Source organism: Sphaerodactylus townsendi, linkage group LG17 (assembly GCF_021028975.2).
Source record: "Sphaerodactylus townsendi isolate TG3544 linkage group LG17, MPM_Stown_v2.3, whole genome shotgun sequence".
Lineage (NCBI taxonomy): Eukaryota > Metazoa > Chordata > Lepidosauria > Squamata > Sphaerodactylidae > Sphaerodactylus > Sphaerodactylus townsendi.
In genome coordinates this window covers 11,417,735-11,444,200 of record NC_059441.1, presented here as the reverse complement: position 1 = coordinate 11,444,200, position 26,466 = coordinate 11,417,735, and the positions used below count along the sequence as shown (strand labels likewise).

Sequence of the window (26,466 nt, the reverse complement as noted above, 5' to 3'; positions counted from 1 at the left end):
TCGGGCTGCTTACGACCGCCTTGTATCTTTGCATCCTGGGCTCTGCAACACCTCCTCCCACCTTCAGACGGAGATATGAGGACTCCGAGATCTCCATTCCAATCCCTATATGAGGAAAGGAGATGTGACTCTTGAACGTTCCTACCCATCCCCCAAATCCTATTGGCCTCCTTCGGATTCCTTTGATCTGCTCTCTATTTGCCCCACCCCCAGAATTTTACCCCCAAATACGCAACTTCAATATATATTGGATGCTGAATATGACATTTCTCATGTTTTCGGCTGGAAACATGGGCTCAAACATTTGGCCCAAACATTGCAGACACGGAATTTTCTCCAACACTGCATGTGTGTATTATGGGAGGGGGTGCAAATGACACAAAACCTCGGCCTCAGGGATCATCTGATGGTCCCCAGCTTAAATGGCTCTCTGCATTCTGGCCATGCCCCCAAGGAATGTGTTGATTTTTAAATTTTTTAATAACACCCGAGGCAGCTAAATGAGGGAAGAGAGAAGAAGAAGAAGAAGAAGAAGAAGAAGAAGAAGAAGAAGAAGAAGAAGAAGAAGAAGAAGAAGAAGAAGAAGATGGATTGCCACCCTGCGCAATCCATCTCACAGCCAACAGACAGAGGTGGTTTGCCATTAACTGCCTTTGCACAGCAGCAATGCGTGTCCTTGGTGGTCTCCCATCCAAATGCGAACCACAGCCAACCCTGTTTAGCTGCCAATTGCTGACGAGGCCAGGCCACCCTGCGTAATCCATCTCACAGCCAACAAACAGAGGTGGTTTGCCATTAACCGCTTCTGCATAGTGATCCTGGACTTACTAGGTGCTTTCCCATCCATATATGAACCACGGCCAACCCTGCTTCGCTTCTGAGCTCTGTCCAGTGAGAACTTGCCCCCAGGACAAGCCAATCTGGTCCAAAACATTGACTGCAATTTGGTTGGCAACAGCTATTCCCCAGGTTCCCTCCTCGTTTTTTTGGAAACGAGCTCCAGAATCAAAATTCATTCGCCTGCAATCCGCTCCGAGCAGAATTCAAGAGATTTCCCCAGAACGCGCATTTCAGCGCAGACCTGCACAGCTGGCGCCAACCCCTTCACGCCCAACTGTGCCGCAAAGTCAATTAGGCTCCATTGTGGGAAGAGGTTTCAAAGCACCCGACGCTCCACAGCGTCGTGGAGACGTGCGTGGAACACCTGTGACCCCCGCCCCCCCCCGGGCCCGTTCGCTCCTTGATGTCATGCAAAGCCGTTGCTGGTTTTCCAAAAGGGGCTCTAATCAGTTCGAAACGAACGGAGGGCACTCGGCGAACAAACCTATCGTCTGCCTCTAACGGGCTCGGGAGAGAAAGCGGGCTCGGCAGCAGATTAATGCGGGATCCTCTTAAAAGCGTGGATCCAGGCAGGGCCACGGCGGGGGGCGCTCGCTTGGCGTTCTCCAGTAAGCTGTCTGAGCATGGTGCCGACAGCGCTTGTGACTCTTGCTGCCAACTACAGAAAATCTTCGCTCTCTTTCCTGGGAAGGGAAGAGGGGAGAGTAGGAAATAGGCCTTCCTTACATTACAGTTCCCACCAGGATTGGAATAGGACTTCTCTTCTTTGCAGGCGTTCGGTTTCGGTGTTTGGGAGGGAGTTGCCGCACGGCTCTTGCAGGTGCTTCTAGCACCTGGCTCAGGGGGCCGATGTCTTTGGGGAGAGTTCTGTGTTTATGATATGGTAGGTGAGTCAGGCAGGTGGCAGCCCAGTGGTAGTGCACCCAGTTTGCAGGCTGAGGGCCCCTGATTCAAGCTGCCAAATCTCCAGGTCCTACAGCTAGACTTGAGTGCAGTAGGACCTGTGAGACCAATAAGAGTTCATGGGAAGAAGAAGAAGAAGAAGAAGAAGAAGAAGAAGAAGAAGAAGAAGAAGAAGAAGAAGAAGAAGAAGAAGAAGAAGAAGAAGAAGAAGAAGAAGAAGAAGAAGTAGGAGGACGAGGAGGACGAGGAGGACGAGGAGGACGAGGAGGACGACAAGGAGGAGGACGAGGACGAAGATGAGGAGGACGAGGACGAGAAGGAGGAGGAGGAGAAGGAGAAGGAGAAGGAAAGGAGGAGGAGGAGGAGTTTGGATTTATCCCCCACCTTTCTGTCCTGTAAGGAGACTCAAGGTGGCTTACAAGCTCCTTTCCCTTCTTCTCCCTACAAGAGACACCTTGTGAGGCAGGTGGAGCTGAGAGAGTCCTGAGAGAACTATGACTGGGGCAAGATCACTTTCAAGCTTTCAAGAGTCAACGCCTGTGAAGTCTAGTGAATAAGAGAAGGTGGATTCTGATCTAGAGAAGCGGGTTTGATTCCCTGCTCCTCCGCTTGAGCAGCAGACTCTTACCTGGTGCACTGGATTTGTTTCTCTACTCCTCTGCGTGAAGCCTGCTGGGTGACCTTGGGCTAACCGCAGTTCTCTCAGAACTCTCTCAGCCCCACCTACCCCACAAGATGTCTGTTGTGGGGAGAGGAAGGGAAAGGGGATTTCAAGGCAAGAGGTGAGCGGAAGAAGGCAAGGGCAAACCACCTTTCTTCTCATTTGACTCAGAAGACGCTGGCTGGGGCCACCATACGTTGGTTCTATTTGATGGCACTCAAGTCCATACAAATTCAAAACTGATCTAGTTCCAAGAGCCTTTTCCCAAAAGGCACCTAGAGCGTCCGCAAGACCGCATCGTTTGTGGACACAGGTCAGCCTCATTTGCTTCTGCAAACAAGCCAGAATTGAAACGACAACGTAGCACGCCCAAGTATCTTGCTCGACACCGAACGGCCATAAACGGGCGACGGACCAAAACGCTGTCGCAGAACGGGGCGGCTAATTTCCTGTGACCGTTACACTGGAGTATACCGCTGCGTGCAGAGAAAATTTGCGAACGGAATATGAGATAAATGTCACTGAATAGATTATTTGCTCAAAAGAAAGGGAAAAAAATCCGCGCCTCTGTTATCTGGTCTCTGGCAACAGTGAATTGCTTCTGCCGAAAGAGTGAAAATCCTGAACTTTACAATCTGGCGTCCCTCCCCTGCCATTCATCAAGTCATGCTTCCAACAGCTTCTAATGAACAAGGCTCATAGTCCTAAATAGCCGAAATTCCCCCCCCCCTTGATTCACACACACATTTGCTCCTCAATATTTTGTGCATTACTTCTGTTTAGCAAGGTGACTGTTGCCTGCACAGAAGTCCTGCCGGGCAAAAGCCACACCTGGCCCCACCCACACCTGGCGAGCACCTGTAAAGGTGTTGGCAAGACCCACGGTGCCCGTGCCCTGTTCTAGCACGTGGTTTCCACTTTAGAAGCAAGATCTTCGGCTTTAGCTCATCACAAAGGCCCTTTCTGCCCAAGCAGAATAAGGTACTTTCAATACTCTTTCAATGCACTTTGCAGCTGGATTTTACTGTGCGGAATAGCAAAATCTACTTGCAAACAACTTAAAAAATGGATTCAAAGTGCATTATTCTGCATGTGCGGAAGGGGCCAGAGAGCATACGCGAAACTTCCCTGGTGTATTGTCGAAGGCTTTCACGGCCGGAATCACTTGGGTGCTGTGTGGTTTCCGGGCTGTATGGCCGTGTTCTGGCAGCATTCTCTCCTGACGTTTCGCCTGCATCGGAGGCTAACATCTTAGAATAGAATAGAATAGAATAGAATAGAATAGAATAGAATAGAATAGAATAGAATAGAATAGAATAGAATAGAATAGAATAGAATCTTTATTGGCCAAGTGTGATTGGACACACAAGGAATTTGTCTCCGGTGCATATGCTCTCAGTGTACATAAAAGAAAAATACATTTGTCAAGAATCATAAGGTACAGCACTTAATGATTGTCATATAGGTCTAGTAAGCAATCAGGAAACAATCAGTAGTAATGAAAACATAAAATGTAAAATCATAAAATAAAATAAAATGTCAGCACAGGCTATAGTCATACAGTCATAAGTGGGAGGAGATGGGTAATAGGAATGATGAAAAAAGTAGTGCAGTAATTATATAATAAGTATATAATAAATAGTTTAACATTATCGAGGGAATTATTTGTTTAACAGAGTGATGGCATTCGGGAAAAAACTGTTCTTATGTCTAGTTGTCTTGGTGTGCAGTGCTCTGTAGCGACGTTTAGAGGGTAAGAGTTGAAACAGTTTATGTCCAGGATGCGGGGGGTCAGTAAATATTTTCACAGCCCTTTTTTTGACCCGTGCAGTATACAGGTCCTCAATGGAAGGCAGGTTAGCAGCAATTGTTTTTTCTGCAGTTCTGATTATTCTCTGAAGTCTGTGTCGATCTCGTTGGGTTGCAGAACCAAACCACACAGTTATAGAGGTGCAGAGGATCTGACATCTTCAGAGGATCTGATATTGGGAAAGCAAGTGGAGTATATATATCTGTTGTAGTGTCCAGGGTGGGTGAAGAAACATTGTCTGTGAGTAACAAAGAAGACAACCAGGTCAATAGTTGAGGGCATCTGAATAGAAGTATGAGTAACAATGAAGTCTATAGCATGGGAGTAACAATTGTCCATGTGCTTGCAATTTTAACAGAAAGGAAGAAACTATCTTAACAGAAAGGAAGAAACTATGAAAATTCTAACACAATTTTAACAGAAAGGAAGAAACTATGAAAATGAACAGAACTTGGCTGCCAGTGTTGAAAAATACTAGAGTCAAGACAGTGTCTAACCAGCTCCACACAAACACAGGATGACTATAGACAAAGGAAACAAAGGCTGTAACAAATACTTCTATTCAGATGCTCCCACCAGTGACCTTGCTATCTCCATTGTTACTCCCATGCTATAGACTTCATTGTTACTCATACTTCTATTCAGCTGCCCTCAACTATTGACCTGGTTGCCTTCTTTGTTACTCACAGACAATGTTTCTTCACCCACCCTGCACACTCCAACAGATATATATACTCCACTTGCTTTCCCAACATCAGATCCTCTGAAGATGCCAGCCACAGATGCAGGCGAAACGTCAGGAGAGAATGCTGCTAGAACACGGCCATACAGCCCGGAAAACACACAGCACCCAAACTTCCCTGTGTGTTTTGGGTGCTGCCTCATGCCGTTATATTTTTGCCCTCCAAATGTGTAATTCTGTCTTCCCCAAAGTTGGTTAATCCTGAGATCTTCACACCAGATACACCAGAGGGATACACAGGGATAAACTGCATCCAAAGGGTATTATTTGCATGGCTGGCGTTTCTCCCCTCTCGCACACTTCCTGCTTCCTTCAGACCAAAACTGCTCCGTCGTGCAAAACCTCTCTGTTTCTTTTTCCTGCTTGCTGTTACTGCGAGACAAATATAGCTCTTCGACATACAGCAGAATGTGCCGTCATGGATTTACGCTATTAATAAAATTAATTTCAGTGCTTAAAATACATGGCAGGAAAAAACCCCTCACAAACTTCTTTACAGTAAAAGGGACTTCTGTTTAGCCTGCCTGTTTTGGAAAGGCTTGAAGACACTCGGAGAGGAATGGAAGATGGCCATGTTTGATTGAATGGTGACAACTTCTCTCAGCAAAACCGTTCTAAATCCTTGCAAAGGTTCCTGTTGAAGGCTGGAGAATAGGCCCCTTGGTGGCGTAGGAGGTTAAGAGCTCGTGTATCTAATCTGGAGGAACCAGGTTTGATTCCCTGCTCTGCCGCCTGAGCTGTGGAGGCTTATCTGGGGAATTCAGATTAGCCTGTGCACTCCCACACACGCCAGCTGGGTGACCTTGGGCTAGTCACAGCTCCTCGGAGCTCTCTCAGCCCCACCTACCTCACAGGGTGTTTGTTGTGAGGGGGGAAGGGCAAGGAGATTGTCAGCCCCTTTGAGTCTCCTGCAGGAGAGAAAGGGGGGATAGAAATCCAAACTCTTCTTCTTCTTCTTAAAACATTTCTTTTCGGAAACTCCGCAAGGCAGCTCACAACCAGATAGACTCATATAACCATAACAATCCCACCTAATAATTTTCAAAAAGCCATAAAACATTTTATGCAATCCTCATAACCGCTCTCCAGCCGGAAGAAGATGATCAAAATGAAACTCCCTAACTTCTTAACTTCTTTTCCAGCCCCATTTCTGTGACTGTTGCGGCCTGGTATACTGCTCTTTGACTTGGAGGCTTTCGCCATACGAACCTGCCCCGGACAAAGTGAAATCGGGGCCTCTGCCCCACTGAGTGCGCTTGTGTCGATTAAGGTGAAATTACAACAACAACAACAACCTTTATTTGGCATTTAAAAATCGGTTCTAGAGCATTGCCAGACATTTTTGAAATACAAATCAAGAGTACATTCAAAGCGCAGACAGGAAGACTGCATATAGCAGTATACGTTACTTAGAAAGTTCTGTCACTTGTAAAAGAAATGTTGCTACTTTTTCCAAGAGCATGACATCTGTGTTGTTTAACAGCAGCTCCACAACAGAACAGTCAGAGTCACTTTCAGATTTGTCTGGGGCCAGCCTGGGAGAGAAATTCCTGATGCCCACATATCTCGGACAGTCGAGAATAATGTGAGCTAGAGTCTCCACTTGATTTTTACAGTGTGGACAAACCCGATCCTGGATAGGGATGGGTAAGTAGCAACCCTTTGTAATGGCCGACGGGAAGGTATTGGATCTGGCCCTTGTGATAATCCATCTCTGTTGGGGTTCAGTTAATAATTCAAGACATTTGGCTATGATTAAGGTGAAATTGAAATAGGCTGGGGGTTCGTGTGAGACGGGGGTTTTGTGGTGGTGGCCCCTCAGCTCTGGGAACCGCCACACCAGGAATCCCGATTTGCTTCCTGGTGCTCAGTTTTCCGCAGATCAGTACATGCGATTGTTTTCCAGACGACTCTCGGCTGCCGAAACCGAACCATTGCATCTCCCACAACCCGCCAGTCTTATCTTCAGCTCCATCTCAGATCCGATTCAGCCGCTCCCCGCCGGTGCTTTCTTTTGATATCTGATGTGATTTTCGGATTGGCTCAGAACTGTTTATCGCTCCTCTTTATCGCCGCTTAATCCTGCTTTGTCGCCGCTTTTAATTTTATTATGGTAATTTGTAATCTTTTTTAAAAAAATCGTAATTCCCTCTAAGTACTGCTGTGCTGGCAAAATGGCGGGGGCGAAGAGATTAAAGGGATGCAAACAGAAAGACTGATGGTTGAGCGTAGATAATTTGTCACGCGCTAGTCCGGCCCCAAGTTTGTTGCTCCTGTCAAAAAGATATTTTCAGCTGTTCTGGATCCAGGAAAGCCAGTATATTTCTGAACAACTAAATGAATTTGGTTTCGTATATATTGACAGTAGGGCTGAGGCGTACCACTCAGGGGGACATATCGGGTCAAATGCCCCTGGGCTGCAGCCATTTCGTCACATGGGGGGCAGAAAATTGCCCCCACACCCAGTGGTGGGATCCAAAAATTTTAGTAACAGGTTCCCATGGTGGTGGGATTCAAACTGTGCCGTAGCACCAATGGGGCTGGGTGGGGCACAATGGGGGCATGGCCGGGCATTCCGGGGCGGGGCTGTGGCAAGGACGCAGCCGCTGCGCCAGTACTTGGGCGGGAAACGAATGCACGCAGGCGCAGGCTGCCACGCACGCCGGTGCACCTCCTGCTAGACTGCTTCAAGTTCTGCGTGCTACTGCTGAGAGGAGGGGCGTAACTAAGGCAAAAATCACATGGCAAAATCACCAATTAGTAACCCCCTCTCAGCACACGCAAATAATTAGTAACCTACTCTCGGGAAACTGTGAGAACCTGCTGGAACCCACCTCTCCCCACACCCCTCCTCCTTCCCTGATGACCTGGTGCAAAAAAAAAGTTGTTTGGTCATGGACAGGAAACTCAGATTTTGCACCAGGCTACATTCTCCCTAGATACGCCTCTGCAGTGGGGAAATGGCATGAAGAATAATACTGACGCAAGGTTTGCACCGGGCCTCAAAGACCCCAGGAAAATGGGGGTTGGTTTTTGACCCTTACGGGGAAAAGCATGGAATCAGACAAATGATTTCATCCCGACTGGTAAGAACATAAGAACATAAGAACAAGCCTGCTGGATCAGATCAGAGTCCATCTAGTCCAGCTCTCTGCTACTCGCAGTGGCCCACCAGGTGCCTTTGGGAGCTCACGTGCAGGAGGTGAAAGCAATGGCCTTCTGTGGCTGCTGCTGCTCCCGAGCACCTGGTCTGTTAAGGCATTTGCAATCTCAGATCAAGGAGGATCAAGATTGGGAGCCATAAATCGATTTCTCCTCCATAAATCTGTCCAAGCCCCTTTTAAAGCTATCCAGGTTAGTGGCCATCACCACCTCCTGTGGCAGCATATTCCAAACACCAATCACACATTGGGTGAAGAAGTGTTTCCTTTTATTAGTCCTAATTCTTCCCCCCAGCATTTTCAATGAATGCCCCCTGGTTCTAGTATGGTGAGAAAGAGAGAAAAATGTCTCTCTGTCAACATTTTCTACCCCATGCATAATTTTATAGACTTCAATCATATCCCCCCTCAGATGTCTCCTCTCCAAACTAGAGTCCCAAACGCTGCAGCCTCTCCTCATAAGGAAGGTGCTCCAGTCCCTCAATCATCCTCGTTGCCCTTCTCTGCACTTTTTCTATCTCCTCAATATCCTTTTTGAGATGCGGCGACCAGAACTGGACACAGTACTCCAAGTGCGGTCGCACCACTGCTTTATATAAGGGCATGACAACCCTTGCAGTATTATTCTCAATTCCTTTTCTAATGATCCCCAGCATAGAGTTTGCCTTTTTCACAGCTGCCATGCATTGAGTTGACATTCCCATGGAACTATCAACTAAGACGCCCAAATCCCTTTCCTGGTCTGTGACTGATAGCACTGACTCCTGTAGCGTGTATGTGAAGTTTGGATTTTTTGCCCCTGGTCCAAGACTTCATCCTTCCATCCTGTCGGCACCAAAACGCTCTGCCTGGCCTGGGGACGCTTGCGTACCTGCCCTTTGCTATTTCAACCGGTCAGCGAAGCCGCAAGCCGGTGACAGACGGCCGCCCAAAAGCCGGCCCCATTCTGACCCCCCACCCCTTTTGCTGAAAAGGTTGTGAATCACACACCGCTCTCCTCTGGCCCAGATAAAGCCGCCGTGACCTTTCACATTCCTTTATGGGTCTAGGAAAAAAGCTGCCATTTGCTCCTTATCTGACTCAGATGCCTTTGCAAGCGGAGGGCACATGCGTTGCTGTCTTTTTAGCTGCTCCACATCTGAGGCCGTCTCCTGATCTTCCAGGTGGCTGTGAGGATAGCACAAGGGAGTGCTGAGAATCCAGCCCCCGAGGGGCAGACGCGGTAGCTGAGCCGGAATTGCCTTTCCTTTCCCCTTGACCTAACCGCAACAGCGACTCAATCGAATCCTTCGTGTGTCGCCGGTCCGGGTTTGCCAGAGCAGCGCAAGGTGAGACGATCGACGTGCGACAAGTTTTCAACAGGGACACGCAGAAAACGGATCTGATACAGCGCAGGGCATCGTGGAGCGTACACGCGCAAAGGCTTAAATTTCACACAGGCCATATTGGTGGCATGCAAACTTGATAGAATTGTCTCAGAGCAGCAGTGGCGCAGTGGCTAAGAGCAGTGGCTAAGAGCAGGTGCACTCTGATCTGGAGGAACCGGGTTTGATTCCCAGCTCTGCCGCTTGAGTTGTGGAGGCTTATCTGGGGAATTCAGATTAGCCTGTGCACTCCCACACACGCCAGCTGCGTGACCTTGGGCTAGTCACAGTTCCTCGGAGCTCTCTCAGCCCCACCTACCTCACAGGGTGTTTGTTATGAGGGGGGAAGGGCAAGGAGATTGTCAGCCCCTTTGAGTCTCCTGCAGGAGAGAAAGGGGGGATATAAATCCAAATTCTTCTTCTTCTCTTGCTGAATGTCAACATATTCTCCCCCCGCCCCAATGCAGGAGAGCGTAACAGATGAAAACTCAGCTCCAACCTCTAGAGTAAGTAATGAGTCAGCTTAATTAATCAACGGAGAAACTTCCCCTGAGGTAGGCTACATGACATGATAATAGGGCCTTTGGTTATGACAGAGGTTTTTTTTAGTTCAGTTTTATTCCTGAACTTACCATAAGCCATAACAGAAAACCTCAGAAAACAAATGGTTCTGTTGGGTTGTGGTCTGGTGGATCTTGTTCCTAACGTTTCGCCTGCATCTGTGGCTGGCATCTTCAGAGGTGTATCACAGAGGGAAGTCTGTTACACACTGTGTTACCCTCTGTGATACACCTCTGAAGATGCCAGCCACAGATGCAGGCGAAACGTTAGGAACAAGATCCACCAGACCACAGCCACGCAGCCCGGAAAACCCACCAGAACCAGTGGAATCCGGCCGTGAAAGCCTTCGGCAATACATCAGAAAACAAAGTTAAAAGATGTCACCAGCAAGGTGTTTGTTTTTTTAAATCTCAGTGTAATTTTTTTTAAAAAAACAACAACAAGTTAGGTAGTCACGCAAGCCTGGGTATTTTTGTGAGTTTGCAGAACTCTGGCACCTTCCAAACAGGCAGAATAATGCACTTTCGATCCACTTTCAATGCTCTTTGCAGCTGGATTTGACTGTGCGGAAACCCACTTGCAAACGATTGTGAAAATGGATTGAAATTGCATTATTCTGCAGGTGTGGAAGGGGCCTTTGAGTGACAGTCCAGACTGCCTCGAATCCCCACTACCGTCTTAGCCAGGTTTCAGAACACCAACTAACCAGGTTTGAGGGACGACCGCCCCGGTCGAATCCCCACTATCGTCTTAGCCAGGGTTCAGAACACAAACTAACCAGGTTTGAGGGACGACCTCCCCGGTCGAATCCCCACTACCGTCTTAGCCAGGTTTCAGAACACAAACTAACCAGGTTTGAGGGACGACCTCACCGGTCGAATCCCCACTACCGTCTTAGCCAGGGTTCAGAACACAAACTAACCAGGTTTGAGGGACGACCTCACCGGTCGAATCCCCACTACCGTCTTAGCCAGGTTTCAGAACACAAACTAACCAGGTTTGAGGGACGACCTCCCCGGTCGAATCCCCACTACCGTCTTAGCCAGGTTTCAGAACACAAACTAACCAGGTTTGAGGGATGATCTCCCCGGTCGAATCCCCACTACCATCTTAGCCAGGGTTCAGAACACCAACTAACCAGGTTTGAGGGAAGACCTCCCCGGTCGAATCCCCACTACCGTCTTAGCCAGGTTTCAGAACACCAACTAACCAGGTTTGAGGGAAGACCTCCCCGGTCGAATCCCCACTACCGTCTTAGCCAGGTTTCAGAACACAAACTAACCAGGTTTGAGGGACGACCTCCCCGGTCGAATCCCCACTACCGTCTTAGCCAGGTTTCAGAACACAAACTAACCAGGTTTGAGGGACGACCTCCCCGGTCGAATCCCCACTACCGTCTTAGCCAGGTTTGAGAACACAAACTAACCAGGTTTAAGGGATGATCTCCCCGGTCGAATCCCCACTACCATCTTAGCCAGGGTTCAGAACACCAACTAACCAGGTTTGAGGGACGACCTCCCCGGTTGAATCCCCACTACCGTCTTAGCCAGGTTTCAGAACACAAACTAACCAGGTTTGAGGCACGACCTCCCCGGTCGAATCCCCACTACCGTCTTAGCCAGGTTTCAGAACACAAACTAACCAGGTTTGAGGGACGACCTCCCCGGTCGAATCCCCACTACCGTCTTAGCCAGGTTTCAGAACACAAACTAACCAGGTTTGAGGGACGACCTCCCCGGTCGAATCCCCACTACCGTCTTAGCCAGGTTTCAAAACACAAACTAACCAGGTTTGAGGGACGACCTCCCCGGTCGAATCCCCACTACCATCTTAGCCAGGTTTCAGAAAACAAACTAACCAGGTTTGAGGGACGACCTCCCCGGTCGAATCCTCACCACTGTCTTAGCCAGGTTTCAGAACACCAACTAACCAGGTTTGAGGGACGACCTCCCCGGTCGAATCCCCACTACCGTCTTAGCCAGGTTTCAGAACACCAACTAACCAGGTTTGAGGGAAGACCTCCCCGGTCGAATCCCCACTACCGTCTTAGCCAGGTTTCAGAACACAAACTAACCAGGTTTGAGGGAAGACCTCCCCGGTCGAATCCCCACTACCGTCTTAGCCAGGTTTCAGAAAACAAACTAACCAGGTTTGAGGGACGACCGCCCCGGTCGAATCCCCACTACCGTCTTAGCCAGGTTTCAGAACACCAACTAACCAGGTTTGAGGGACGACCTCCCCGGTCGAATCCTCACCACTGTCTTAGCCAGGTTTCAGAACACAAACTAACCAAGTTTGAGGGACGACCGCCCCGGTCGAATCCCCACTACCGTCTTAGCCAGGTTTCAAAACACAAACTAACCAGGTTTGAGGGACGACCTCCCCGGTCGAATCCCCACTACCGTCTTAGCCAGGTTTCAGAAAACAAACTAACCAGGTTTGAGGGACGACCTCCCTGGTCGAATCCCCACTACCGTCTTAGCCAGGTTTCAGAACACCAACTAACCAGGTTTGAGGGCCGACCTCCCCAGTCTAATCCCCACTACCATCTTAGCCAGGTTTCAGAACACAAACTAACCAGGTTTGAGGTCGTTTGTGTTCTGAAACCTGGCTAAGACGGTAGTGGGGATTCGACCCGGGAGGTCGTCCCTCAAACATGGTTAGTTTGTGTTCTGAAACCTGGATAAGACGGTAGTGGGGATTCTTGGCTAGCTGCTTGGTGTGTGTGTTTGTGTGTGCGCGAGTGTGTGTGCAGACCTTTGCTATTGAACCTAGTAACGACAATCTCGTCAACAGCACACGTTTCCAAAGACTCTGCTCCGTCTTTCCGAAGCCTCCTCTGCCTTTCTCGCTGCCAAAGCAGGATCTCTCTATAAAAACTAACGCAGCAGTTACAATGCCGAAATGTTGATAATTCCCAGTATTGATTGGGCTGTACTTATTATAGAATTGCTGCAATTCAGACCCATTCAACAGAAACGACCAGCTGGGTGGGCGGTCGCGTGTGTGTGTGCGGAAAGGAAACCGGCGTGTTCTAATGCATGCATTTAGACATGAATTTTTCAAAAGGCATCCCGAAAATGTCCTCAAAAGGCAAAGAGAGACAGAGAGACAGAGAGAGAAAACAAGAGAAAAAAGGGACAGGGATTTTTTTTATCCAGGAACACGTACCAGGAAACAGAGACCGTTCCTGGCCAATGGGGGCGGCTTGGACAGATCCCACGCCAGTTAAAGCTCTTTAAAATCAATTTCAGCTTGTAATGCAGATATAACAGCGATCTAGCAAAAGCTTACAGACATGTGGATTTTCTGCTTGTTTCCTGAAGAGCAGCTCTTTGCCGTTCCCTACTTTATACCCAAAACACTGAAGAAGGCTGCCTAGCTAGAAAGCAGCTAAGAGGGGGCTGTCTTTCAAAAGAGGACTTGTTAGTCATGGAAGAACACGCATGCAGAGGCCTAGTTTCTCAAGTTGCAAGGTTGCCGCAGCTTCCGATTCTCCAAAGACCAACACGCCCCGAGTGAAGGCGACCCACAATGCAACACGTTTCCTTTCTCCCTCTCCAATGAAAAAGTCCCGAAAGCATCCATTCTGACTTGAGTTCGAATTCACCTCCTGGCACAGATGCCAAGTCTCAGACCAGGAACTTTGAGAATGTTATCGATTTACTGGACTTACATCCCGCCCTTTCCTTTCAGAGGGTGGCTAACAAAAATGTACACCAATAAAATCCCCTCAATTTCAACACCACCAGGGCCTATTATTGCAACATCTTGCAGCTTACTGGTTGACTGACCCAGGAGGCGGGAGCTATTACAACATCAATCCACCCAACTAAATCTCACAACGACCTATCAGTGGTTCTCAACCTGGGGGTCGGGACCCCTTTGGGTGTCGAACGACCCTTTCACAGGGGTCGCCAAGACCATCGGAAAGCGGTCTTTTATATTTTATACATACCAATTTTATGGTTGGGGGTCACCACAACATGAGGAACTGTATTAAAGGGTGGGAAGGTTGAGAACCACTAACTTTCACATCCTGCATGTGAGCTCCCAAAGGCACCTGGTGGGCCACTGCGAGTAGCAGAATGCTGGACTAGATGGACTCTGGTCTGATCCAGCAGGCTAGTTCTTATGTTCTTATGTTCTAAAGGCAAGGGAAGAGAAGCGAAGCGAAGGGAAGCCAGCAATGATATAATTGTTGCTGCCTCAACCATAGCCCTGGTGGAACATCTCCATCTTAGTCTTTTTCTCAGGGTTTCCTGCAGAAGAAATACACTTTCAAGTTGTCTGGCCAGAATCAAGGGAGCAGGTGATTTTCAACTTGTCCTACTATCCCTTGGACACCAGGCATAGCTAGATCTTTGCCTTTGACTGGGTGAAATTCTCTCACCCCTCCAGGAGACACGATGATCCATCCAGTGGTGGGATCCAAAAATTTTAGTAACAGGTTCCCATGGTGGTGGGATTCAAACAGTGGCGTAGCGCCAATGGGGTTGGGCGGGGCACGACGGGGGCTACGGCAATGTTTCGCCGGCCTGGGTGAGCACCAGCAAATTCGCCCTCCGTTTTCCTCAACCACGAGACCAAGCAATCCAGAGCTATGAAATCAACGCAGAATTCGAACCGGTACTATGAAAAATGGGCTTCGTGGGACTTACCAGTAGCAACAATCCGGCTGGGCTCAGGCCTTCTTCTTTGGCATGAAACCTGGAGTAACAAAGAAGGGGTGTACGTATCAGATCTTGTTTATGAAACCAAGCATTTTCTTACTCAAAAATGTACAAAAGACAAGTTCTTTTCACTAGCCGTGTTTGATTTTCTGAGTCTCAGGGAAATGGAGAAGAAGAAGAAGAAGAAGAAGAAGAAGAAGAAGAAGAAGAAGAAGAAGAAGAAGAAGAAGAAGAAGGAGGAGGAGGAGGAGGAGGAGGAGGAGGAGGAGGAGGAGGAGGAGGAGGAGGAGGAGGAGGAGGAGGAGGAAGAGGATATATATCCCTCCCTTTCTCTCCTATAAAGAGACTCAGAGGGCCTTACAAACTCCTTTCCCTCCCCCCCACAACAAACACCCTGTGAGGTAGGTGGGGCTGAGAGAGCTCCAAAGAACTGTGACTAGCCCAAGGACACCCAGTTGGCACAAGTGGGAACGCACACGCTAATCTAGTTCACCAGATAAGCCTCCACAGCTCAAGTGGTGGAGCAGAGAAGCAAACCCGGTTCCCCAGATTAGAGTGCACGTGCTCTTAACCACTACACCACGCTGAGGAATCTCTCTGCACTGCAGATAATTCAAGGCTGTTCTCAGGGCAGCCCACACAGACTTTGAGCTGACCTCTTGCACTTCTTCAAGCTTCATGTTCTTTTCCTGGGGTGCATTTTTAAAAAATCTTACCTATTCTGGGTCCGCCAGCCAGCTAGCAACCGTGACATCTCATATAAACATCACACGGCGGAACACAACAGAACAATACACTCATAAAACCGCAGAGAACGACAAGATGAATCCCCAAAGGCCTGGCAAAACACATTTCAGAAGACTCTGCTTGCTTTACGAAGGCCAGAAGGAAACTGCCAGTCCGCATTAAGGCAGAGAAAGGGTTTTTTGCCCTTTCTCTCACAATATTGGAATGGTTTCTCACACATGGGGACTTTCCGTATGAGACCGCGCGCCGGGGTGAATTACAACTGCTTGCAGAATAGGGATGCTTTCTCTTGTCGAACCGAGAGCCGGGATGGAGGACAGGGAAGGATTATAATCCTTGAGAATCCCACCAGGCTGGGGTGGTGCTCAGGAGCAGCAGCAGCAGCAGGCCATTGCTGTCACACCCTGCGTGTGAACTCCCAAAGGCACCTGGTGGGCCACTGCAAGGAGCAGAGAGCTGGACTAGATGGACGCTGGTCTGATCCAGCAGGCTCGTTCTTATGTTCTTATGTGGTACACAGGGACAGGTTTCCAATTGAAGCATCGCTCAGATAAAATAATGGTACCCAATACGTGCCGAGACCTGGATAGAAGGAGGAGGAGGAGGAGGAGGAGGAGGAGATGAAGAGGAGGAGAAGACGAAGAGGAGGAGAAGCACGAAGAGGCCCCCCCCCCATCTTCTTCTTCTTCTTCTTCTTCTTCTTCTTCTTCTTCTTCTTCTTCCATTTAAGGGTGTTGAAACTTGGACCCTGAATAATCCTGAATTTTCCCAGCACTAATTGGGCTTCTTCAGCCACTGGTTGTGATGGGTTTTCCGCAGGCGAAACGTTAGGAACAAGATCCACCAGACCACGGCCACACAGCCCAGAAAACCCACCACAACCAGTTGAACGCCTTTGACAATACATTCTTCAGCCACGCTGCCATTAAAAAAAAACTGGGGAGAAATCTCCTCTTTTCTTCCCTCCTCCTCTCAAGTAGGAGAGGAGAGTCATTTTGGAGGGTAGGGCAAATTTAGAGCAAGTTGGGGTTGGGGGGTCAGCCCTGAGAGGAGTAAAGATATTTTTCCTCACTTCCTCCTCTGGCAGAGATCAAATGACAAAATTCATTCCCATAATAGCATACCTTTGTACCTGGCCCAGACAAACCTGCGGTCTTCCAGCCAGACTGGGATCATCTGGCCACAGCGAGCGGCGTGCAAACCTCTTCCTGAAACTGCGTCCCTGATCACACCACTTTCTGTTCATCATTCTGGAAATTACCCCAATTGAATTTTGCCCAGCCTGGGCTCAGTCCCATTGCGATGAATTGGGGGCGGGGGGGGGCAGGAAGGGAGGGGGCAGAATTGTGTGCGAACCATTTCCCCTTTTAAGCGTATGTCTGATTGCCGGGCAGGTCGCTTTGACCCGCGCCGCCGCCTGAGCGTTGAAAGCATTTTCACGGTTTCGGCATTTTCTGTAAGTGGGAGTCGGAAGCCAGGAGTTCAATTCGATATTAAGACACCTAACTAAAAGGACTCGGCCTTTGGAGTGCGCCGAACACCCACAGCTTTGACCTTGCGTGGAGCTATTCTGGGCCTGGGGAAAATAAGGAAAGGCGGCCGGAATGCTGCTTTTGGCAAAGCGAGTGTACATGTCCTATTCCTGCCAGTCGGGGGAGCATACGTATTCGGGCATGGGGCTATATACAAATGCATTAGTTCATACATGTCCCATACCCCTCCAAAAATTGCTCCGAAAAGAAGAAGAGTTTGGATTTATATCTCCCCTTTCTCTCCTGTAAGGAGACTCAAAGGGGCTTACAATCTCCTCCCCCCCCAACAAATACCCTGTGAGGTGGGTGGGGCTGAGAGAGCTCCGAAGAACTGTGACTAGCCCAAGGTCTGCCAGCTGGCCTGTGTTGGAGTGCACAAGCTAATCCGGTTCCCCAGATAAGCCTCCACAGCTCCAGTGGCAGAGCAGGGAATCAAACTTAGTTCTCCGAATTAGAGTGCACCTGCTCCTAACCACTACACCACGCCGGCTCTCCAAGAGAGGGCAACTCCACATTGCATTTCAATGCCATCCAAAATAGAGTTACTCTTGAAACTGAAATCAATAGACTGGAGCAACTTGTTTTAGGATTGCACTATTAGTGCTTGGACCATCTGTGTTGTTTCCACTAACCTGGATAGCTTTAAAAAGGGCTTGGACAGATTTATGGAGGAAAAGTCGATCTATGGCTCCAACTCTTGATCCTCCTTGATCTGAGATTGCAAATGCCTGAGCAGACCAGGTGCTCAGGAGCCTCAGCAGCAGCAGAGGAGCCATTGCTTTCACATCCTGCAGGTGAGCTCCCAAAGGCACCTGGGTGTTGGGCCACTCTGCGAGTGGCAGAGTGTTGGACTAAAAAAAAAAGATGGACTCTGTGGGTCTGATCCAGCAGACTAGTTCTTATCTATTACTTATATTTATTTATTTATTTATTTGTTATTTATTTATTTATTTATTTGTTATTTATTTATTTATTTATTTATTTATTTATTTATTTATTTATTTAATTAGGTTTATAGACCGCCTTCCTCCCAAGGGCTCAAATTTGATGAACAGCATATAAATAGAGCACATATATCAGATTAAAATCCGTTAAATATCAATTAATACAGGCTGTAATAAATATAAACCCTACCCCATTAAAATGCAGCAATATTCTTATGTATACTTCAGAATTGTGTGTTGCTTTTCTTTTTGTTGGGAGTGAAGCTGCGAGCAAACTTTTTAACCACTGGCCAGTTGGAATTCTAGGAGATGTGTTCCACACGGCTGGGGATTAGAGCCGGACAGCCTTGCTACTACCTTGTCCCTCTTGAGAGTCCTCAGGCCTGGACATTGGCCCAGGGCTAAATCCTCAACATGCTGTCCCCGATTCCACCACTAAAGATACTTGCTGGCTTGAATTACCCTCGTTCAAATCCTTGGAATTTAGAGTTCTCTTTGATGTAGGAAAGGCAGCATAAATTTCCACCCAGAGAAAGCTCCTTATTATAGCAATAAGGGATAAAGCATCCACATGCTGCTCATACTGGGGGGGGGGGGATGTTGCAAAAAAAAGTCATTTTAGAGCTTTGATGCTTTCAAGGAGGGCTTTGCTTCCGCTCGGCTCACGTGGTCCCTCCCTCCAAACCACAGGCAGTGAACGCTGCCCCCCCCCCCGGAGACGAATAAACTGAAATAGCTTTCCAGGAGTTGCTTAAGGAGAGAGCTGTATCAGGCAACCTTGCACAACCGAGACAAAAAAAGAGCTATAAAAGTCCCACACGGACAGCGTCTTCAAGAATGAAATGCCCTCGAGTTGTAGAGAGGAAGTTGGACTTAAAAAAAATGTGGACCCAATTGGTTATTAAAGCCTTTTTAGAGCGAATTGCCGAAAAATTCCAGGATTCTCTCTGTCAAGGAAGGCCCTCCAGAGTCCAAGCTTTCAAGGATTAAAAAAAAAAATTCTGATGTTTCTGGCAGGTGTTAAGTCACATTTCTGTCTATTTTTGTATAGATCATTGTTGCCCTTCAAGGCAGGCTCTTTGCCGGGTAGGACACAAAGGAAGGTCAAGTAAGATCCAGGGCATAGAAACCGTTAAAATGGGATTGCCAACTCCAGAGCTGGACTTTCCTGGAGATTTTGTCGGCGGATGAGTGACAGAGAGGGAGACAGATCTGAATTTTTTTGACCGCGGGGAGGCTGCACCTCAGTTTGGAATCTGTCCATTGGGTCTATTCAAGTTAGGTTTGCAGTCTCCGCGGACTTTCCTGTGGTCTCTCAAGGTCTTCGAACTAGAGATGCATATGCATTATGTGAGCAGATTCTCTGCCAATGTGCTTTGGCCCTTATGGATTTGTGGAAGGATTTTTTGAAGAGAGAAGTTTTTTAAAAGAGGGTTCATCATTCATTTTATTCAATTGTTCATTCAGTTCATTTCATTCCCATTTCCACTCACTCCACTCATTCCATGCATTCCCATTCCCTTTCGTTTATTCATTCCATTTCTACTTCTCTTGTACTTTTGCCTTTTGCACACTTGTAGCTCAGACTCAAAGCAGTTGATTAACATTGTTCTGTTCAATTTTATCCTCACAACCAGTGATGAGACAGTGCAGTGCAGTGGTAAAAGAATCATAAAAGGTTCTCAGAAAACCAGTTCACAAAAAAGGGACCCTTCTACTGTGGAAGTAAATATCCTTTCTCTCCGGGCCCTTCAGCACGTGCAGAGATAAATGCACTTTCAGTCTACTTTCACAATTGTTTGCAAGTGGATTTTGCTATTCCGCACAGCTTCCAAGTGCATTGAAAGTGGATCAAAAGGGCATTATTTTGCTTGTGCGGAAGGGGCCTCGGTGTCACACCTAAAACAGAGAATGGAAAACCAAGTAGCCTCTCCCCACCAGACCTCTTTGTAGAGAGAGTGCGATAAGGATGCTACTGAGAAATAGAAATGTGGATTTGGGGGTCAAAACACCAGAGAGAATAAACTGAAACATCTCTGTCTTTGAACAACTGGGCCGCGTTCGTTGGATGCATGTGAAGCACTATTGCCTTAAGAAGAGAAGAAGAAGAGAAGAGAGAAGAGAGAAGAAGAGAAGAAGAAGAGAAGAGAGAAGAGAAGAGAAGAAGAGAGAGAGAAGAGAGAAGAGAGAGAGAGAGAAGAGGAGGGAGGGAGGGAGGAGGGAGGGAGGAGGAGGGAGGAGGGAGGAGGAGAGGGAGGGAGGGAGGGAGGAGGAGGAGGAGGAGGAGTTTGGATTTATATCCCCCCCTTTTTTCTCCTGGTAGGAGACTCAAAAGGGAGCTTACAATCTCCTTGCCCTCCCCTCCTCACAACAAACACCCTATGAGGTGGGTGGGGGGCTGAGAGAGCTCAGAAGAGCTGTGACTAGCCCAGGAGGTCACCCAGCTAGGCGTGTGTAGGAGTGCACAGGCTAGAGCTGAATTCCCCAGATCCAGCCTCCCACAGCTCAGGCGTAGAGCAGGGAATCAAACCAGGGTTCCTCCAGATTAGATACATGAGCTCCCTGAAAACACCTCTTACGCCACTGCTGCTCACTTAAAACAGATTTGAATAGAGAGGGACCTTTATCCACTTGCCAGCTATGTAGAGAATGGAAATGGACACACCGAGCGTCCCAGCTCTGTGCTGCCTTTGCATGCACACTTTCCTGTGTCCATGGGGAAAATGGACTGAGTGAACCTGTCAATCTTCAGTGACAGCCACTGTGTTCCAGAATAAGATTTATTCTGTGTTCTGCCCACCCTCACCTCTGAGCCCTGAGTGTCCAGGAATTGGTGCCCAGTCCTGGTGGGTGCGTTCTTCATGCAACTGGAGTCCTCTGGGTTTCCGGTGAAAACCAACCTAACGACAGCCTGCAGTCCCTGTGATTTTCACAGGTTAGCCTCGGCACAAGAGCTGAGAAACCGGCTCCCTCTTTTGTGAATCAGCAGCTACCAAGCAGGCTTGCTGAATACATGAATAAGAAACAGCCTCGTCTCCTGGAGGGGCTGGAATGCTTTCAAGAGAGACTTCAGGCCCACTGGTTACAATATAGTAATGTGCTTTTTGGATGGCTTTGTAGCTCCGAGCTCTCTCTCTCTCTCGTGCGCACACTCCCTTGCTCTCTCGCTCACTCTCTCTTCGGCTGAGGGATGGGAGAAACAACAGATGACACTCCAGCAAGAGTGGAACAGAGGAAATGAATTGAATGAGAAGTGGAATGGGGAAAGAGGGAGAGAGGTATGAAAAGAGCGAAGAGCAGAAGAGGAGTGGAGGAGAGCCAGTGAGTATAGCATTGTGGCCAAGAAGAAGAAGAAGAGGAGTTTGGATTTATATCCCACCTTTCTCTCCTGTAAGGAGACTCAAGGTGGCTGACAAGCTCCTTTCCCTTCCTCTCCCCACAACAGACACCAGGTGAGGTAGGTGGGGCTGAGAGACCTGTGGCTAGCCCAAGGTCACCCAGCAGGAATGCAGGAGTGCGGAAACACATCTGGTTCACCAGATAAGCCTCCGCCACTCAGGTGGAGGAGTGGGGAATCGAACCCGGTTCTCCCGATTAGAATCCGCCTGCTCTTTAACCACTACACCCTGTTGGCTCTCAAGAGACCAAACTACATCTAAGGAACTCCTCAGTTCAAATCTCGTCTCAGCATCTGATTCCTGGCTCTTTCCCTTTCCCTTTTAGACAATACGGAGAATTATGTTGCTGGTCTGCCTTACAGGGTTGTTGTCAGGACAAGTGGCTAAAGGAAGGGAAGGTTTTTTGAACTTTTAAAAGCCCAATGCATTATGCTGTTTAAAATTCCATTCCATCTTGGGCGCTTAGCCGAAGGATCGGAGATAGGCAAGTCGATAACTGTGAATGAGTTTTGAGTCATCCTCTCAAACTAGTGTTGTTAAGAGACATTCCCCTAATTCCTCATGATGCCCAATTTCTCCTCGCAATCCAACCATCCAATCCCTTTTCCCCTCCAATGTTTCAATCATAGAATCGTAGAGTTGGGAGAGGCCCCCAAGGGCCATCCAGTCCAACCCCCTGCCATGCAGGAACATGCCATCAAAGCACTCCCGACAGGTGGTCATCCAACCTCTCTTTAAAAACCTCCAAAGAAAGAGGCAGTTTGATCTAGGAGAACTAGTTTGACCCAGACTGCAGGGATGTTGGTTTATTCTCCAGTGGCTGACATCAGCTTGAAGTGAAAGAGAGACCAGGTTTGGAGCAAGGAGATGAATCTGGTTCTGGGTAAGCCACATTTCAAAAAGGATATCGAAGAGATAGAAAAAGTGCAGAGAAGGGCAACGAGGATGATTGAGGGATTGGAGCACCTTCCTTAGGAGGAACCTTAACAGACCAGGTGATCGGGAGCAACAGCCGCAGAAGGCCATTGCGTTCACATCCTACATGTGAGCTCCCAAAGGCACCTGGTGGGCCACTGCGAGTAGCAGAGTGCTGGACTAGATGGACTTTGGTCTGATCCAGCTGGCTTGTTCTTATGTTCTTATGTTCTTATGAGAGGCTGCAGCGTTTGGGACTCTTTAGTTTGGAGAGGAGACGGCTGAGGGGGGATATGATTGAAGTCTATAAAATTATGCATGGGGTAGAAAATGTTGACTGAGAGAAATTTTTCTCTCTTTCTCACAATACTAGAACCAGGGGGCATTCATTGAAAATGCTGGGGGGAAGAATTAGGACTAATAAAAGGAGACACTTCTTCATGCAACGCATGATCAGTGTTTGGAATATGCTGCCACAGGAGGTGGTGATGGCCACTAACCTGGCTAGCTTTAAAAGGGTCTTGGATAGTTTTATGGAGGAGAAGTCGATGGCTCCCAATCTAGATCCTCCTTGATCTGAGATTGCAAAGGCCTGAGCAGACTAGATGCTCGGGAGCAGCAGCAGCAGAAGGCCATTGCTTTCACATCCTGCCGGTGAGCTCCCAAAGAGCCTGGTGGGCCACTGCGAGTAGCAGAGTGCTGGACTAGATGGACTCTGGTCACAGTCAGCTGGCTCATTCTTATGTTCTTAAGGCCATTGTTTTCACCTCCTGCCTGTGAGCTCCCAAAGGCACCTGGTGGGCCACTGCGAGTAGCAGAGTGCTGGACTAGATGGACTCTGGTCTGATCCAGCTGGCTCATTCTTATGTTCTTAAGGCCATTGCTTTCACCTCCTGCAGGTGAGCTCCCAAAGGCACCTGGTGGGCTACTGCGAGGAGCAGAGTGCTGGACTAGTTGGACTCTGGTCTGATCCAGCAGGCTCCTTCTTATGTTCTTATGTTCTTAATCTCACACATTTCTCTGATTCTCTGATTCCCTCTTTCTCCTCCCTGCAATCCTTCTCTTCTCTTCTCTTCCTTCCTTCCTGCCTGCCTGCCTCCCTCCTTCTCTCTCTCTTTCCTGCAAGCTCCACCAAAAAAAATCACGCGGCAGTGATAAATGAGCTTAATCGGCACAGAAAATTAATCACATTGTCATGCTGGCAGAGGGAGAGGCAGCTGCACGAAACGCCTGGATCTCTGGCTAATTTATCACGGTGGTTGGAGAGGGAGCCACTCCCGAATTAACGCTTCTCGCACCGTCCTTGCCAGATGTGGGCATGCGCCGTGCAGCCGGCCTGTGCAAATAGAGCATGCAGAACGATCAGTGCAGGGGCCGCCGGTGTCGTTTGCAGCCGGTCACCACATCCTGCTTCTTTAGCAGGCCGTCACATGACCAGGAGATGGAATTCGGAAGGAAGGGGGACGAGACGCCCCATAGGAGTCTGGTTGCTGCAACTGCAGCCAGCAAAGTTTGCTTGTGAAGGGCAAGGGGGCAGCTATGGGGAGAGCCAGTATGGTGGCCAGTTCTGGGTAGGGAATTTGGATTTGGGGACAGAGACTGGGAAGGCTGGAGCAGAGGCGTGTCTAGGGAGAATGTAGCTCGGTGCAAAATCTGAGTTTTCTGCCCACCTCCGTATAGGCGGCTGCCCTCTCCCACCACGACCAAACAACTTTTTTTGCACCATCACCATCTGCATCTTGACCGCCCTTCCCACGGCCACACCATTTCAACTAACTACGGTTTATCGAGATGTCTTAATGTGGCTTTTCTCACCGTGAGTCCCGGCCAAGCGGTCAATTTGCCACTCGTCCTTCAAAAATGCTGTCCCAGCCAAACCTTTCTAGTCTGCCTTTCCCCCTGGCTACTTGCTTCTCCTCCCTTGCATCCAGATGTTTACCTTTCCTCACCTCTGTGCCCCCCCTCCTTGGGAAGGAGCAGGTGATAAATGGGATTGGGGACCTCGGGGCCTCCCCAAATCACCCTGTGGTGCCTCGTTCAGCAAACAATTTTGCATGCGGCCATGGAGAGCTACTTGTTACAATTAAGAGGGGCTACAGTCGATCTGCAGTGCGGGGAAGTGAGGCTCGTAAGAATCAAGATTTATTATCTGCTTAGCGGACTGCCGCTTGTTACCATTTATTCGGATAATTATGTGTTCACTGGTAGGCACAGTCCTTCCTGTGAAGGTTACGGAAAAATCCTTACCTGGCTTATTTATGACTTTGAAGCCTGCGCCGGAGGAACAGGCCCGAGCACATACAGATCACATGGTTATATATATTTTTCTGAAGTGCCGCCTAAGTATCTTTTAATGCGAGCCCGAGATAAAAATGGGCTGACCCTTTTCGTGAGCTTTCTCGTCTTCAGCAAAGCGGCGCGCTTTGGAGATCAGGAAGCACCCGGAGAGGCTGTGAAAATATTTATGGGGACATCCCCGTTTCTGTGGCAACTGTCTTGCTAGCACATCGTGGGTCGTTTGGTAACAGGGCTGTTCCTTCCCCTCCCTACGCCAATGAGAACTGAACTGACTAGCGCAGGGGTCTGCAACCTGCAGCTCTCCAGATGTTAACAGACTACAATTCCCATCAGTCTCTGCCAGTGTGACCAATTGGCCATGCTGGCAGGGGCTTATGGAAATTGTAGTCCATGAACATCTGGAGAGTCGTAGTAACAAGCCTTTATTGGCATAAAATAAACATACAAAATAAGCATACAGAATTTGCCCATTATTGCTCACAGTTATAGACACTGGTGCTAAAATATATACATGGTCCTTCTGTAACTATAGGACATTCCTTCAGCTAAGTTGACTCACTTAAACGTCATCGGATACTGACAGAAGCTAGAAAAATTACTGCTGGCTATATGTGGTCATAATACATAGACATTGATTGGTATTCATCTAGACTTACGTCTATTATCTTTAGCAGAAATTTTGCTACATTCTCGCACACTGTGGGATCTATGTTGTTCAAAAGCGTAGGTATCTTAAGAGCGTCGGTTAGATTGGTATACAGAAGTGGGATAAGTGCAGATTGCGACATTCTGATTTTTGCAAACCTTACACAATGAAAGAGGGTATGATCGAGTGTCTCCACCTGACCCATATTGCATGGAGAGTCGCAGGTTGCAGACCCCTGGACTCGCGCAAGCAAAGCGTTGGCTTCGTTCATTCTCTGCAATGTTAGCTTACGGCCAATCTGTTTGACGACAAAGGTCAGTCCCATTGTCACTTTCAATGCGTGGTCCCTGATTGGTTAGAATCTCTCCAGGTAGAATTCAGAGATCTTTATTAGGCATATGCAACAAAGGGACAGAATAGAAAAGTAAATCCAGTAAAAAAAACAACCAGTAATGTGAACCAAAACCAAGGATACCTAGTTCAAAACATACAGTAAAAAATCTGGCTACGGTTTCAGTTATTTCCACCCCAGGATTGTTGAGCGAAAGAGTCATCTTTGCGTGGATGGAAAGACCTGAGAACCTGACCGAGGTTAAGGCAGAGAAGTCAGGCCTGAAGCTATTGTACTTTGGGCCGAAGAGCAAGATATGATCACAGAAGTCAATATCAGAAGGGCAGGAAGAGCAGAGCCTCTCATGCTGAGGGATGTTTGACAACCGGCCTTGAAGTAGTGACAACAGAAAGCAATTGCCTCCTGCTCTTGAAAATGCCCATCTGAGTTTATAACGGAGTTGGTTCAGATAATGGGCTACACAGAGCTTTCGGGGAATAATCCCAAAGTGCCAGGGGGAACAGGAACTCTGTGCCTTGCTGAGAACATAGATAGATATTCCTGCTCAAATAATTTGTTTTCAAGTTGAAGATAAATCTTGTTGGGAGTGAGCGTGAGCAAGGAGTCCCAGGAAAGGACCAGCGAGGAGATCTTAGCCTTGATATCTATCTATCTATCTATCTATCTATCTATCTATCTATCTATCTATCTATCTATCTATCTATCTATCTATCTATCTATCTATCTATCTATCTATCTATCTATCTATCTATCTATCTATCTATCTATCTATCTATCTATCACCGACCGACCGACCGACCGACCGACCGACCGACCGACCGACCGACCGACCGACCGACCGACCGACCGACCGACCGACCGACCGACAGACAGACAGACAGACAGACAGACAGACAGACAGACAGACAGACAGACAGTC

At 48.2% G+C, this 26,466-nt stretch overlaps 1 long non-coding RNA gene across 1 annotated transcript in view; it reads right to left on the bottom strand.

Annotated features, from left to right (window-relative positions):
• Positions 1–26,466, bottom strand: part of LOC125446128 — a 202,291-nt gene that overhangs the window by 7,913 nt on the left and 167,912 nt on the right. The window contains exons 3-5 of the long non-coding RNA XR_007246371.1: positions 14,700–14,752; positions 9,106–9,111; positions 6,336–6,342 (exon numbers count right to left, since the gene is read on the bottom strand). This is a non-coding gene — a long non-coding RNA (uncharacterized LOC125446128). The remainder of the gene's footprint in view (positions 1–6,335; positions 6,343–9,105; positions 9,112–14,699; positions 14,753–26,466) is intronic.